Genomic DNA, 13,824 nt, shown 5'->3' on the forward strand with positions numbered 1-13,824 from the left:
CGTAAGTGCCACTGGTGCATGTCAGAACTCCCCAGTTGGATGGTGCAGGCTGTGTTGTTAATGGACAATGGAGATTGTCCTTTAAATGCTTGTGGTTTTGGAGACCTCCGTTCTTCTTCTTCCCACCGAGTGATTTGGGCGTGCAGTAGTGACCGTGAAAAATTCTGGCTTCTCTGCTTTTCTTACAGTATTAGATAAGCTGCTTGGTTTTGTAACATTAAACAGCTAGAATCGTCTCTGGAAACGCTTGAGTGACCATCGCTCATCTCCCCAGGCAGCTGGGCAGTCAAGGACAGTCTGGCTGTCTTGTTCTTCATCCTGCAGTCCCATCTGATCGAGCCGGGAGAAGAGGGCGTTCTCAGGTCAGGAAGCTTGTCTGAGGAGCTCACTCCCTGTGGATGCCTGCCATCGATCTTCTGTAGCTGTCTTCAGGTCTCCGGGTGCAGCTCGTCAAAGTCAGTAAGTTTTTGGCAGCTCTGGCTCCCCCTTTTCCTTTAAACTTATTTGGGATTTTTAGCACAGGGAGGTCATCGTGTCCTCTTTTGTACTATATCCTAAAAGCGTTAGGAGAGAGTTAGGTAAAAGAAAAATAATGATAGATTTGTTGTGGTCTCCTTGCATGGAAGCCTGTAGAATTACACCTGGTCAAATAAGTATGGCAAACCTGTGACTGACAGGAGAATTTGGCTCAGTTTGCAGGCGTGTGCACGAACTGCGGGATCAAAACTTTCCATCCCAATTGAAACAGCAAGACAAGTTGTCTCACGCGCCCAGACAAACTTCGGTTTCAACAGCAGCTTGCTTTCGATCTCCAGTAAGTACCAGTGATCATGCTTTAAATGATCACTTTGTTATATAAGGGGAAAGTGCTAGTTTTTAGATCTGCAGTGACTTCTCCCTGTCCCAGAAGGTGACACCACAGCAAACAAAAATAGTGGGCATAGCTAGCAAAAATGTTATCTTGCCATCAAAGTGTAAATAACACTTTGGCATCGTGATTTCACTGCTATATAATGCTGGTTTTGGGGCCACACTGCGAGCAAAAAGGGAAGTTACTTTAAAGAAAACCTGGATCTCTGTGGCTTGGAGGTCTCAGCCGTGCTAGTTCTTTGCCGGATGTTCTGCAGAGCAAACTGCAGTGTAGCCACTGAGCCTTTCAGGCCCCCTCACCTGACCTGGATGGACGTGGAGGCTTTATGACAAATCTGGGGGATTTAGAGTCAAGTGGAGATCAGGTAAAAGTAAAGGGAGTTGACCTAAATAGGTAGCATCAGAACAAGGGAACATGCTTATTTTTTTAAATAACTGATTTTTGACGAGAAGAATGGGATCTCTCAGGACTTCGGTGAAGTAGTTGGTATGCTGCCACAGAGAAAACTGAGTCAGACAGCTGAAAGTGAGGATTATAGCAAGAACGATAACATAAGCAGACAAGTTCTGAACTCCCTGCTTACTTGGGATTTTTGCATAAACAGACGAGTTCTAAACTCCCTGCTTATTTGGGATTTTTACATAAAAAGGCAAGTTCTAAACTCCCTACTTATTTGGGATTTTTCACGATGGTGTCCCATGAGCCCACTGAACTGCTCGTTTCGTTCCACGTGCTATCTAGGTCAAACTAACAGCTAGCGAAGGGAAGACTCACTGGGTGAAGGATAGGATGGGTAGGCTGGGACAAGCAAAATACGGAAAGAGAACATTCTGGCAGCAGTCCAGCAAAGTTTGTCAGACAAAACCGCAGCCTTCCCTTTGACAGTGACGGGAGGCTTGTTCTGGGGCTGGAATCTGCTAGAAGCATTCCTCGCCCTGTGCAGAGCAGCAATTTCGGCTGCACGTCTGCTCACCCTGAACACCTGCAAAATTCCAGTTAAAAAGCACTGGAAGGCTGAAGGAGGGGGGGAGCACTTTGAAACGGAGAGCTTCCTGTGCACTTTCTGAGGACTGGGGTTGCTTTCTGACCTGATTTATTTTTAAAGTTACTTCGGTTTATGCTTTTAAATTTATTTTCTTTAGTAAGTGGGCCTTGCAGCCCACTTAGTAGTCACACTGTGATGGTGATCTTATTAGTCAGCAGATTATCTTACAGGGTTTGGGGAAGAAAAAAAGGAAAGTGTATAGCCACTGGCGATCTCTGATCCAAGTTTGTTTAATAATAGCATCCTGTTTACCTCTTTTTCATGTTTCCCCCCAAATATTCTGCTCTGCATCTCTTAATTACATATGAGAACTGTCTGCTGAAGGAAATTTACCTCCTGTAGTAGGAATGAACCTCACCCAGTTTTTATAAAGGCTAGCAAAATCTTAAGTGGTCTTACTGGTGGTGTGAATGGAGTGGCATATACTCTGATGATGATGACATTTTTTGTTTGTTTGTTTGTTTTTAATAGCTCTAAAATGTACATGTACAGATGGTGCAGAACAAACCAGAGGTTAAAAAAAAAGAGGTGATGAACTCTCGGTATCCTACTTCTTATCGTAAGTGACTATGGAAGGCCTGTATAGACCGTATTGCCTAGCTTAGGTGCGTGTTTTGTCTGCTTTGTTTTTAGGACTTAAACACATCAGCCAGAGATTGTGGCATCGTCGTGACAACGCGGAGTGCACCCAGTGTAACAGCAGAAAGGCTGATTACCATCTCCTTCTGTTCACGAAGAGAGACAACACAGTGAAAAATGATTATAAAAAATAAAATAAGCGTATTTCCAGTGTACCAACTGCTTCCTCATGGCTCGTGGTACAAAGGCATCGTCCTCAGCCTAAATTTTATTGTGGTGAGAAGGAGGCTGCAGGGGTATTCCTATAGATGTTGTTAAGTTCTTCCTGTTGAAGAACAGCAGGGGAGAAAAATGTTGTTTGAGGGAGTTCCAGCCTGGTGAGCAGGAAACCGTGATACCTGGCAGACTGCTTTCCCCTGTAGCTGTGCCATTATGCCCTGCCCAAGGGCATTCAGCGAAGGTGGAGACGCTGCAACTCCTGGAGAGCGATTTCTTTGATGCTCTTGAGCAAGAAAATGCGATCACCAGTTCCCAGAGATCCTAGCTGTGACTACAGCTTAGGCTATTTGTTTCAGTGTTCTCTGGCAGGAACATCTACGGATCAAGTTATTAACTTTGGAGCATTATCCTGTTGGAATTTCGGTCTGTAAGTTCGCAAACATGGTTCTCCACAATCACCAGCCAAAGTGATTTCTTTCCGGCTGCCAGTGTTTCTTGCACTTTGGATTTTCCTTCTGCACATCAGGCTGGATGCTGGTGTAGCAAGCGCAAGCAGCTCAGCTCCCGTATCACCCTTAACCCTACCCAGGATACTCGGAGCAGGCGTTCCTTTGTCTGCATCCCCGCAGGGCTGCGGGCTGGCAGCTGTGCTCCAAGCACACCTGCCTTACAGGGGATGGCGCTGGCTTGAACACACCTCACAGCCAGCAGTCTCACATCAGGAAACAAGTAAATAACCAAGGGTGGAGCAACCTTGCAGTTCAGCACACCAGAAAGCCGAGACCAAAACTACACAGCTGCCTTTCCCCTGGGGTGTGCTCGAACCCTTAGGCTACATCGTCTCAGGCTCCTTTTTGGCCTAATAGTTCCTAAATTCTTTGTTACACCGCGGCAGTAATTCAGTCGACGTTTTGTTAGCCTAATTTTCTTGGGCACTTTCATGCTTATTCACAATTCTCCTTTTGTCTCAACTTAAGGCATTGATCGCTGCGGTGAGCTTAAGACTTCTCTGCTTGTGCTGCCTCTCTGATGTGGGTTACTGCCTCACAGAAGAACTGTCAGAATAAATGTACGGTGGGGCTCCTACCTGACAACAAAGCCGAGCTCCCAGATGGCTGGTAAAGATGCATCTGAGTCAAGACACTGGATTTTGAAGAGGAGCAGCCAAAATGTAGGGACACATTTCCTTCTGCTGACTTTGCTCGAGGGATGGGAGCTCCAGCCCTAGGTGACAGCTAACAGCTGCAGAATGATAACATCTCAAGCTGATGCAGCTGTTGCTAAGTGACTGAGCTAAATTTAGCATTTTAATTTGGCAAATTTAACAAATTAATTTGGTATGCAGGTGTTAATTTATTACCTTAACTATAAATACATTTATTTATTTTTTTTTTCCTTTTTGCGTTTGAGACTGCCTGGCAATTGTGGGAGAAAATTAATTTGAATCCCTAGCCCTGTCTGGTTTCACCATTCTTTCCTAGCTGATCCTGGGATATGATTGATGTCTTGCCATCTGATTCCTTAATTGCACTTTGCAGTGATGAAGAAAACTGTATAATACTTGAATTGCAAGCCAGTCTCTGTCGAAGCAGATGAAATAATTATTTGGAAAGCCAATCAGGAAGCATTCAAGTCTTCCTCGGTGACGTGACTCCTTTAGCTCTGTGGCTTGCTTCCTTCCAGATCGCAAGCATCAGTGTTAAGATTAGCCCGGCATTGTGAAAGTGCTTACTCGGCGTTTCATCACCGGGACGAGCGCTGCTGGGTTTCGTGCTGCTGCTCCTCTGCCAATGTCAAACAGATTTAGGCAGAGCGAGCCTCGCGTGCTGAAACCTGGTCAGTCCTGAAACAGCATGTTAAAACAAGAGCTTGCAGTTGGATGCGCTTTGCTGTGGGGATCGGCTGAGAATTCAGACTGATACAGATACCTTGCAACTGGATACCCATGAGAATGAAAGAGCTGAGCTGAAAGAGATTAAGCAGCTCTTTGTACGTTCTTCCCTGTGAAGTGTAAAGAACTGAGGGCTTCATTGTTTTGTAACCACTTAAAAATTAAAGGGGAAAAACAATTGCTTTAGCACGGTCCTCTTGAGTAGGGTTTTATTAAATGTGCGCTTTCCAGAAGTCTAGGCATACGTGCAAAAAACAAAAAGCCCTCCACACAGAGATTGCACAACAAAACACTGTCTACCATGTAACTTAAATGTACCCAGCCCCGGTTCCCCGTGAGCAAGCAACTTTCCCACACTTTCAAACACAGTCCACATACATCAGCAGTTGGCTCACTTTCTGCATTGTGCTTTGAAAGTTATTTACCTTTCGCCTCTGGGCCTTTTCTCTCTGTACAGCCATTTACGTCGTCCCTCCTGGCTGGAATAAAAGCCCCTGTCAACAGGGTAAGTTTCAGTATCGTGTCTTCCTGCGAGACTACAAACACAAAACCTTCGCGCAAAGGCTGCCAATCTGGTGCAAACAGCAATATGAAACGTTTCTGGTTTTAGCCTCCCCTATAGCTCACCTGCCTGCTGAAGATCAGATCTCTGTGTGCCTGTACCGAGTCAGGTTTTTTCTGCCAGGCTTATTTTTTCTAGGATTGTAAGCATTCAGATGCTGTTTAAAGGACTGGTCTCGTCTGAGAACAGGGCTGCGAGACAGGAACTCCTGAATTCATGAAGCATAATTGCAGTAGTTTTGCTGCATGGCCTCAGGCTGCTGGTTGAGCTCTTATCTCGTTTTCCCCATCTGTAATACTGCTCAAAGGGTGCTTTGGTGATTAATTTATGCTGATGAGGTTAATTATTTGGTAAGAGTTGAATAATTCGATAAGAATCTCGATATATCCCAGCAAATGTGGCAAAAGGAAAAAGAAAATAGCCAGCCCTAAAACTGTTAATTAACAAAACCAGACGAGATGGTGAGACTCAGGACAAAAACCTCATCGTAGAAATTACTGCATTTACAATGGTGGTTTTTATATAAACCGGAGATCCTAGATGAAGTTATTCGTCTACAGCTAGCACAGCTTGATGTTCCTCTGATTCCAGAGGCAGCTTGGAAGGAATGTAAAGTTAGAGGGCGGCACGTTCCTGACATCTCAGCTGTATCTTGGCGGTTTTGGGAGATCTACGTTGTACACCATGGTGCCCAGTGAAAGGGTTCATGTGCTAGTATGATGTTATTTTGTAGTTCCTGTAGGTAGGAATTGGAAATGATACGTGAAGACAGAGAAAACTTGTACTTCCCTCGCTTAACACAATGTATCTAGCTCCGTATATGTTCTATTTTACAACATTTTGCAAAAAAAAATAATCAATTTATTAAGTTTTCCTGAGTCCTGCAGAGTGATCTGCAACTCATCAGTGATTCGGAGAGCGCTGAGATGTGCATCATATCAAAAGAATTCTGCAGGGCCAGCTCTCTTGGCAGGCTGAAAGTGATCCGCATCTCCAGCACCAGTTGGTCACACTAAAACCAATCAAACCAATTTAACCAGTGTCACTCCGCCCAGCAAAATGCCCCTGAGCTTTTCCAGCTCCCTCTACTGGATTGACTGTGGAGGCTGCTCTTTACTTGGCAAAATGGGACCTCCAGCTCAACATTTTTGGTGAGATAATGTTGCACACATTTGAGTTATCTTGTTGTTTATGATACTACACATGCCTCATGTCAGGGAGTTGTTGAAGACCTTTACACTTGAACAGAACTGCGCTGATGCTCAAAGCTGGTAGGAAATAAATCGAAATTCAGCGTAGTTTTTCCTTTGTGTTACGATTCGCTTAATTCACCTTGGACACAAAGCAAATAGGTAGGAACGAAGGATGTTGGCTTCATATTTTCACGCTTTGCTTGTGAAGCATCAGTGCAAACCACCCAGAGACTCCACGTCTGTCAGTGCCTTGCAGTTTTTGGGTTGCTATTCATGCAGTCCAGTGAGGCAGGATCTCAGAGATAAGGAAAAGAACGGGGGAAGATTTCTCCCTGCAGTTCTTTCTCCAGGGTTTTGTTCAGCCCACTTTTAAATGGCTCAAGCAACCGAAGTGGTTCAGGCTATGACATTTTGGCAGGGTGTGAAACAAACACCGACAGAGGTGTTATGAGTGAAGGGCTGGTTTTGTTCTCTCTGAAATGGGTGGCAAATGCCTCCCTAGCTCCAGCCAGAACAGGATCCTCAGGGTCCTCAGAGTCGCGCAGTTCGAATAAGCTCAGCAAAACCAGCAAAAGAACCTAAATCTGTCGCACCATTACATCATTCCAAACTCTTTTGGGCTCGCTGTTCTCTGCTTACAGTGTCCTCCAAAGCAGCCAAGAGTTTCTGGGTAGAAAAATGGGCTGTTTTCGTTAGGTTTTGAGTAATAAAGTAGCCCTAGATTAGTACTCCCTGTCTGGTGTCTTCTTCGGACTGCCTCTTGCATTAGGTAGCAGTTTTGTGTTTTTTTTTTTTTAAACCTTGTACTGGAAGTGGAACCTCTCCAGAGGCATACTTAAAAAAAATCAATACAGAAGAAAAGCTAATTGATTTTTTTATTATTATTATTTTTATTATTATTTTCCTTATAAGATAGCCCATTAAACTTGGGCAGTCCCTACTGAAAGGCAAGTTTACTGCATTCTTTTACCATGTTATTTCAGCGTTGTCTCCCTTATTGCCTTGATATTATAGCTTTCTTGTTTTATTTCTCCCAACTTATAGGTAAAAAGACATTTTTAAAAATAATATATCTGGATAACTTGTACTAATTTCACTTTTAGCAGTGTCATTCTGGATTTCTTACTGGTTCAACAGGAGTTGTTGATTTCAAATTACCTGTAAATCTGTGTTTTTTCCGGATTGTCACAGGCAAGTATTTATTGAATCATTGGGCTATAAGAAAATAGAATAAAAGGAATAGAAAATTATAGGAAAGTGATTCCAAGTGTGCGTTACAAAAACATCAGAGCTCCATAAGCTGACTCCTGGAAAGAAATAGCACGCTCTGTGATTTCTGCGGGTATTTCACCCGTCTGGAGACACGCTCTCATGTGCTAGGGATGTTTGTCTGCTTCTACCGTGCTACTTTCCACGCTTCCTGCGCTGTCAGCAAGTTCCTTCATGCTCCAAAGACCCAAGTGAATGAGCAGGACGTACGAGCTTCCCCTGTTGCCCTCACCTCACTTCTGCCAGCCTCCCAGCGGAGCCCCTCTGGCTCTCCGTGAGTACCTCGTTCCTCGTCTGAAGTGCTGCTGGGATGAATGTATTTCACAAATCAGAGTTGCTCTCGTGATTTCTTGTCCAGATGGAGTCCACTGATCACTAAGGGAGAGTTTAGACTTAGCATACGCTCGCCTTAGGTTGGCTGGGTGGGATCAGGAAAGAAAAGGACTTTTGAACATGAGGTGGATGACAGGCTGATGCTGGTTTTAATATCTGAAAGCAGATTTTCTTATTCTAGCGTTCATTTGTCTCTACAGCTCCTCGCCTGCTGTGGGATCAAAATGTAAACGGTCAGCTCCTGGTGTGAATTAGCATAGCTCCAGTGGCTGACCCAATGTGTTCAAAACTTACGGGGGGGTAGGGGGAAAAAGCTTAGGCATTTGAATATCGTTTCTGTGTAAGGTTACCAATAGCTAGAGATAACTTTTCGAGAAACAAAACTCTTCAAATCACCAAGAAAACACACAAAGTCTAAGTCAGGAACATGTACAGCTCCACAGAAACTTACAGTGCAGGGCGAAACTCCACCCGATCTCTTTAAGCTTGAATTAGCAGCATGCCTCAAAACCGGGATATATGTGCTTAGATTCCGCTGTTAGCTAATGAATCAAAGCCTGACCTCATTGTTAAGCCATTACCCATCTGTATTTTATGACTTCCAGAGATACATAAGGCTTCCAGAATCAACTAGTCACTTGTGGCTGCCCTAGTATTCATCCTGACTTGCTGACTGCTCACCAAAGCACTGAGTGCTCTTAGCTGTCACTGTGCAATTTCCTGGCTAAAGGAGATCTGGAATGTAAAAGTATTCATCACCAGAGGTTTTGCTGGATTCCAGGCCTTCAATGAAGCAGTAAGAGATGATTTAAAGTTGGAATGGCGTAAAGATGCCTCTGAGTTTTCAACCAGCTATAGGGGAACTCAACCAAGAAAGGAAAACCTGAATGGTTTGGGATTTAAGTGTTAAAGACTGTTCTGAGTTGTAATTTATGTTGTATCTGTACCACACAGATCCTGAGTCTTTACTGTAAGCCACCTGATACAGGAATGAAGGACCAAGTGCCATTTGGGAACCTCTCTGGTATGACACTCTAACCATGTATGCAGAATGAAACAACTGGATGTAGCCAAATAGAAATGGTATTGCAGAAACAGTAAGTGCACGAGATGGATTTTTGATTTCAGTTGGTAAAACCGCAGACCGTGATAAGGTCCAACAAATGTAACTCAGAGCCAGGTTTGCTAAAATGGCTGCCCTGGTTTTTATCCCTGTGTTTGATCTCATTCTAGGCTGGGAAATGTAAGCAAATCAGAGTTTGGGGTGGATCCCTTGACATAAGCTGGCCAAGGTTTAAGCTGTTTCTCCAGGATGGTAAGAAATGTGTTTCCATGTTAAATAAGCACGAGATGTAACGTGCTACTTCCATCCATTTCAGAGCTGCCGCTGGCTTTCGTGATGGCTCTTGCACACCATCAGGATAGGTAAGGTAGGAACCAGGTGTTGCTGCTCTCTACCACTCAAGTGGTCCAGCCCTTTTGTTACTCTGCTACTTGGCTTTTCTGGCATTGGCACACCCTAAAATTCATGGAGGAAAGGAAAGATTGCTGTTGCTGTGCATGCTGACACGCTTTTGGGCATTCATTTAGAAAAAACACTTGGTCTTGTGCATCATAGGTTTGCATCCAGAAACACATTTTCCACTGCTTTAGTTCACTGTGTTATCTGGACAAAGCAGAATGAATAGGAAATGGTTCTGATTTTGAAGTGTTTTGCAGAGCCGGACAAACTTACACAATATGTAAGGCAGTGATGAATCACAGTCTGTCTTCTTCATCACTTCACACCGCTATAACAACATTATTTTGCTGGATTTCCTTCTAATTTACTGGGTGAGAAACCTCCAGGCGACAGGTAGTATGCTGACCCACTGTCACCTCCAGTTTTGCTTGCCATTACTTGCTGCTTCTCCATCTTGGTGGTGGGCAGTTTGGCTAAGGAACTTTGTTTGTGTGTGGTTATAGGACCCCTTTTTTCTTTTTTTTTTTTTTCTTCTTTTTCTGATCCTTGTCCGACTACAAAGCCTTAGAAATTTTCTTTAGATAATTTTGATAATTCTTCAAGGCTTTCATGAACTCTGGCTCCTTCCTTGTAGGCTGAGGCCAACTTGTCCGTAATTGCTCGAGTAGGTTAAAGAAGTGGACAGATGATGGCAAGTGACTAAATTGGCACATCCTAACGAGTTGCTGCTCATCAGCTATGCTTCAGCCTCTGTGATTTCGCATGCCCCTATGTTCCCTGTGCATCATTTCAGCCAAGACTTGGGGATTTGATCTGGATGAAAAACATCCAGTAAAAACCGGAGGTGGCCAAGTGCCCCGAGCCCTCCCAGGTGCACAATTAGCTGTGCCGGCACAAGGCAGGGAGTCGCTTAGGAGCAGAGATGCACAGCAGACTAAGAACTATCAGTGCTGGTATTGCTGACAAGGAATAAATCGTCAGGCTATGAGCTCCAGAAGCCAGGCTGCTCGCTCTGCTGTACATCGAGAGGGGAGGGAAATGCAGTCCTGATATGAACTGTAAAATCGATTGTTTAACAGAGCTGGTCTTTGTGGCTGGGGCCTGGTGCCAAGGTTCTTCCCGCAGAACACCGGAGACCCTTTTGAGGTGTAAGAAAACCCCTTTCCCCCTCATATCGAAAATGGGCCGCCTGAATTTATCCTGAGTACAAGGCAAGAAGAATCATTTCCCCAACCCCCCCCCCCGAGCATTTTCTCTGCCCTGAGTACTCAGAACACAAATAAAAGAATCTGCATTTCACTCATTCCTGTCTCAAGTACCAAATTATGGTTTGCAGCAGTAGCTCTAAACCCCATTCTGATATTGTGCACGGAAATCCCAAGCACCTCTCCTTCCATATGTTTGGGAATCCTCTCTGAAATATCCAGCAATAGTTTCAGACAAAGGAGTTTTGAAATTTGGGTAAATTCAGAAAGGTATATCCCAGGATACACCTTCAAGATAACTCTTTAGGATTCTACGTTACTATAGTGTAGGATAATAAAATGTAAGAATACAGTCCTGAGTGTTTTGGTGAAACCCCTTGGCAGTGAATATGGAAAGGTTTAATTGAAATGATTTCTGAATAGAGTTAACCTGTGTATAGATAAAGCCTTTTCTCAGCTCTAAGTGGCTTTAAAACACCTGTAATTAAAGTCCAACATCCTCCTGGTTATTTCATGCTGCTGTAAGTACCTTTATACAGATATTGAAACAGCCATAGCAGGGTTTATACAGATATAAACCAGCTGTACGTGGGCCAGCCCTGAAGTCAACCACTGCAATTAACCTTACGCCACCATTCTCCATTTTATTGTTAAGCAGTTGGCTAAATGTATTTGGTAAAATGTCTTGCGAAGAAATCATGTTTACGAGTACTTTGGGCCAATCTCTTGCCTGGTTTCAAAAATTATTTATTTTTAATTATCAGGGCGCATCCCTGTTCCTTAGGAGGCTTCGTGATTTAGAGTACGGTACAGGAGGAAGTTGCTCGTCAGGTCTCGACACTGGACAGAAAGGTAATTGCGTTCAGTTTTAACTCCAGCTCTGACGAGGGTTTCTTGATAAGGCTGGTGGTGGCTGCCCGTGAGGCGAGGGCACCGATCCGCTGCCCTGTGCTGATTAAACACCTTTGCCTCGCGTCCAGCTGACAGCCTACACGTACAGTCCCTGCTTCAGGTGAGTTCATGCAGGCAGTCTGAGTGGTGTTGAATCAAGTTTTCAATTTACCCAGCAGAGGAAGTAATTCCGAGCGTGCCGTCCCGCGACAGGTTAAGCTCATTGAAATCAGCTCTGCTGCAGCCCAACCTTTCCTGCCAGCCCGGCCTCGTTCTCACTTCCTCTATTTGTTTATTTTATTTTATTTTTTTTCTGGGATTTGTTTTCTGCTGCTTTAGTTCCTGGACAAACTTACCACGGGAACTGATAACTGTTGGTATGAGGGGGAAGGGCAAGACCGTGGCAGCGCTGTCGCTTAGGTGCAAAGGCAGGGCAGACGTGGTGACCTGTGTTATTTGCCTCCCTTTTGCCCGTATCTACCTGCTTCACTTAACATTTTATGTCTGTACGTCTAGACAGCGTGTTCTGAGCAGGCAGCCTTACCGTGCCCGTGAACGTCCGTGCCATCAAATCCCTCCTCTTTTTCTGCTCAGAGCAGAAAACTCCTCTGTTAAGTAGGGTGACAAGTTTCCAGCGAGCCTGGGATCGCGGGGAGGGCGAACGCCGATATCCCCGCGGTGTAAGGTACGCACGTCTCGCCTCGTGCAGCCCAGGAGCAGGGCAGAGCCCATTTTTCCTTCTCTCCTTTTTTTTGGATCTGCGGGCACACACGCTCCCTCGCACGACGGAGCCGGCACGGCGATAGTACGGTGCGATACGAATCGCAGGAATTGAGTCAGCGCAGCGCTGCGGGGTGATCTGTTCCCCTGCCGGGCTGCCACGCTGCTGGGGTGACCGGGAACGATTTATTATGGCCTGGGCCAACCCCGCTCTCCCTCCTTGCACCCCATAAAGCCGCCGGGCTAGGGGCTGGGGACCCAGCTTCGCACCAAGGCTGGATTACAGCCCCAAAGATTTTTTTCAGGGGTGAAGCTATGCTGGGAGCGTGTCCCCCTTCCCCCAATAAATAAGAAATAAATCAGGAAAATAAATAATAATAAAAAAACCCACAACTTTTCACTGCTCGGGGTGGGGGAGGAATGAAAGGGGGGGATGAATAGGGGGACCCTGCCTCTCCCCCAGCCCCAGCAGCCCACCTTGGAGGTAGGGGGGTGGTAAAAATATAAAAATAATTTAAAAAACCACAACTTTTTAGCCCGGATTGCTTTGGGGGGGGGGGGGAGGGAGGAATGAATGGGGAGGAGGAATGAATGGGGAGGAGGAATGAATGGGGGGGGTGTGAATAGGGGGACCTTGCCTCTCCCCCACCCCCGGCAGCCCACCTCGGCTTTGGGGGAACGTGTTAGGGGGATTTTAGGGGGGGCGTTAGCGGGGCGGGGACCAACCCCCCGGAGCCAGAGGCAGGGACAAAGGCGGGGAGGGCGAAGGGAGGCGGCGCCGGGGCGGCCGGAGGGCGGCGTGGGGAGCGGAGCGCAGCGGGGCCGGGCGGCGGCACCTTGCAGCGGGCAGGAGGTGAGTCCTCTCCTCCCTTTCCCACCCGGGAAGGGTCGAGAGAAGGGCTTTTTATTTGTCTTTTTTTTTCCTCTTCTTCCCTTGTTTTTTTTTTTTAGGAAAGGGGAGCCCCCTCCTCCCCCCCCCCCCCCGCCCCAGCCCGGCTCCCTCCTGCCTCCCCGGCTCGGTTGTTTAACAAAAGGGGTTTGGCTCCAGCCCCGGGTTGTGCAGGGTTTTTTTTTTTTTTTGGGGGGGGGGGGGGTGTGTTTGGGGCAGAGGATGGGGAGAGGGAGCTCGGGGTTCAGCCCTGGGGTTTGTTCAGCACCCCGTCCTGAATGGGTGACCCCAAAGAGGCGAGGAGCCGAACCCATGGGGGGACGCAGCACCTTTGGGGTCCTTTGGGGGTGGCTGGTGAACGGGGATGAGGAGGTGGGAGTGTGTCTGGCTTCATCCCCCCCACCCCGCTCCACGTGCGTGTCCGAGATCGTGGCTTTTTGCCATTAAAGTCCTTAAAAGCAAAGCTGGGCTTGGGATCGGGGCGTAATTCACGCTGGAAGGGACCTTCCGAGGTCTCCAGCATCCCGCTCGGGTCTTCTGCCCGTGAGCGGGACAGGAGGGACCCTGCGGGATGGCTGCCACCTCTGGGTGCTTCTTCGGAGAGCCCCAAGGCTGAGCTCCTGGGGCTGCAACTCTCCTCCTTTCCCTGTGTCCCGATCCCCAGCTCTCCCACGCCTGCAAAATCCCCGTTCTTG

The 13,824-nt window shown here is 46.4% G+C and overlaps 1 protein-coding gene and 1 long non-coding RNA gene across 24 annotated transcripts in view; one reads left to right on the top strand and one right to left on the bottom strand.

Moving 5' to 3' along the window:
* Window positions 1–1,655: 1,655 nt before the first annotated feature.
* On the bottom strand, window positions 1,656–9,352 carry LOC310893151. 3 transcript variants are annotated; one of them, XR_014578759.1, is made up of 3 exons: window positions 5,233–9,352; window positions 5,031–5,099; window positions 1,656–4,557 (listed from the first exon to the last, which is right to left on the bottom strand). It is a non-coding gene; the product is annotated as an uncharacterized lncRNA (long non-coding RNA). The 3 variants fall into 3 exon arrangements; XR_014578760.1 differs by having other exon boundaries at window positions 1,656–5,156; XR_014578761.1 differs by having other exon boundaries at window positions 5,031–9,352.
* A 3,611-nt stretch (window positions 9,353–12,963) lies between these two features.
* Window positions 12,964–13,824, top strand: part of PAK1 (p21 (RAC1) activated kinase 1) — an 805,686-nt gene continuing 804,825 nt past the window's right edge. For 15 of the 21 annotated variants that reach the window (XM_083821751.1, XM_083821757.1, XM_083821750.1 and 12 more), the window contains exon 1: window positions 12,964–13,093. The gene's annotated coding sequence lies outside the window, so the exon portion shown is untranslated. The remainder of the gene's footprint in view (window positions 13,094–13,824) is intronic. The other 6 variants (XM_083821760.1, XM_083821763.1, XM_083821759.1 and 3 more) reach the window with 2 other exon arrangements.

This window comes from Anser anser, assembly GCF_964211835.1.
Source record: "Anser anser genome assembly, chromosome: 1".
Taxonomy (NCBI): domain Eukaryota; kingdom Metazoa; phylum Chordata; class Aves; order Anseriformes; family Anatidae; genus Anser; species Anser anser.